Source organism: Hippocampus comes, unplaced genomic scaffold, assembly GCF_001891065.2.
Source record: "Hippocampus comes isolate QL1 unplaced genomic scaffold, H_comes_QL1_v1.1 scaffold228, whole genome shotgun sequence".
Lineage (NCBI taxonomy): Eukaryota > Metazoa > Chordata > Actinopteri > Syngnathiformes > Syngnathidae > Hippocampus > Hippocampus comes.
Genome location: NW_017805877.1, coordinates 228,693 through 231,150, shown reverse-complemented (window position 1 = coordinate 231,150; position 2,458 = coordinate 228,693). Strand labels below are relative to the sequence as shown.

The following is a 2,458-nucleotide window of genomic DNA, read 5'->3' as shown; positions in this document are numbered from 1 at the left end:
ATATATATATATATATACACACACACACACACACACACACACACACACACACACACACATATATATATGGCTCTCACTGAAATACATTTCCAAATATTTTGCTTTTATGGCTCTCTTAGTCAAAAAGGTTCCCGACCCCTGATATAGAAAGAGAGAGAGAGAGAGAGAGAGAGAGAGAGAATCTGATTGTTTGGTAGTTCAAAATGACAGAGCGGACATGTTCCCTTTGGCAAGGTCAAACTACACACCAAATATGAGGAAAATTACAGAACATTTGTGTAAATATTTATTCTGCAGCCACTCACTGTTTCAGCTTCCTTTGAAGAAAGACAAAGTGCTGCTTGTTTTTCCTCAAGGCACAGTTACCCCATATTGATCATGAAAATAGAATGTACACGATAAAAAATGACTAATTTTTATGAAATGTCTTGACGTGGACAAAAAAGAAAAATTGATTTCATGTAAGATTATTCTACAAAGCAGAGCAGTGTGTGGGACGTGCCATGATCACCTACATCCAATGGCAAAATGATTCCAAAATTTAGGAAACGATCATTGCATTGCTCTGTAAGTTAGTGAACCACACATACATTTTGCAAGACGTGTTACTGGACATTACACAAACTGTGCTGCATATCGTATACATAATATTAAGCACATGCACAGTGACATTTTCATATGAGAAACATAAAATATGAGAAATATTGCTGGGGCTCGAAGACTAGCTACAGCCCAGTAAATTGACATTACTCTCACTTATTGTCTAATAATTTCCTGTGTTGAAATTTCTCCTCCAAGTCACTATAAAAAATAAATCACAGACTTCTATATGCGGAGCACTCATATAGAAAGAATTTGGCGCAAGCAACACAAACTTCATCAACTAACAAAAGTCAGGAACGATCCAGCAGGTGCAGCAACACATATCAACACAATTGCCCTGATTCTTGTCCTCACATCAGACATAATTACCTGGTCATTTGTTCTTCATAGGGCTCAGTCATCTAGGTACCGAGAGAAAAACATGCAATGTCCACTCGACCTGTCTAACGTGATCGAATGAATGACAGAGAGGTGGAGAACCAAGTGTGAGATTGGCGACAGAAGAACGGAGAGATGTGGTGAAATGGGGGCAAAAAAGGGTAACAAAAGTAAACAAGAGATGCGGTAGCAGATGCGACGGCGACGTCGCGGGGGTGGGGCTTGGGCATGTCCTGTGCATTGACAACCGTGGCGACATGGGGATGGAGGTCAAATGGGACCTTGATGACGGCCCGTAATGCCGAAATGTCAGCCACACACACCAAGTTGCTTTACTTTGGCAGTGCTGAATGTTGCATGCAGCGACCGCCTTTAACCCGTCTGACACACACACACACACACACACACACACACACACACACACACACACACACACACACACACACACACACACACTCACTCTCTCACCCTCATTCAGAGGCAGCTGTCTGCCTGTCTCAGCACTGAACTCGCTCATGCTGGGGGTGTCGAGGGTTTGGGCGCATGTTTTGGCTACCCGTTGCCATGACCTAATTTACAACGAAAGAGAAAGAGCTTGAGTGAGAAATGCCGAGGGAGTAAGAATGAGAGGCGTGTGTGGCCCATGCATTAGTCATGTCAGATGCATATTTGGTCCATTGATTTCCAGTCAGATGGTTTCGGGCTCAATTCCTGATCTTGTGAAAGAGCCTTGGTCGACGCTCGTCTCGAAAGTTTCGAACAGTGAGGCCAGGTCCAATTTTGTTTAAGACTGAAAACATTTGGGTTCATCAGAAGTAGAGACATGCCAGTTCCGATTCCAGGTGTCAGCCGATACCGGTCTCACTTGTCGCCATTCTACTTTCACCAAATAGATGGTATGCAATGCTGACAGAACTACACCCATGTCAATCCTCTCAAATGGCCATTACGATGCAATTTCTGTCAGCATATTTCTAAGGTTTAGCGTGCATTAGTAGTGTGTTGCTCTCAATATGTGTACGTTTATTTACATTCTCAATTTGCAATGTTTTTTCCATAATACCTACTTTGCACATTTACCTGCTTTCATTGACTGAGAAAAGTACAATTTTGTTATTCACTGCATTAATAAGGGTTATTTATCTGTTCAGTGCAGTACAGGCAACATCGCGCTTTTATTAACTTGTGCGTATCGTACAGTGGAGTGCTATACTCACCTGTTGTCCCAGCGACATCTTCTAGACGGGTCTCAAGGCGTTCCCAGGCTAGCCGGGGGACATAGTCTCTCCAGCGTGTCCTTGGCTGCCCTTGGGGCGCCCTGCCGGTAGGCCATGCCCAAAACACCTCACCAGGAAGGCCTCCAGGAGGCATCCTTATCAGATGCCCAAGCCACCTCACTTGGCTCCTCTCAATGTGGAGAAGTAGCAGCTCTTAGACCCTCCCGGCAGTTCAAGGGAGGGTGGACAGATTGAAGAAG

At 44.1% G+C, this 2,458-nt stretch overlaps 1 protein-coding gene across 4 annotated transcripts in view; it reads left to right on the top strand.

Annotated features, from left to right (window-relative positions):
* Window positions 1-2,458, top strand: part of LOC109527158 (SPRY domain-containing SOCS box protein 4-like) — a 93,379-nt gene that overhangs the window by 63,767 nt on the left and 27,154 nt on the right. The gene's annotated exons all lie outside the window — the stretch shown is intronic.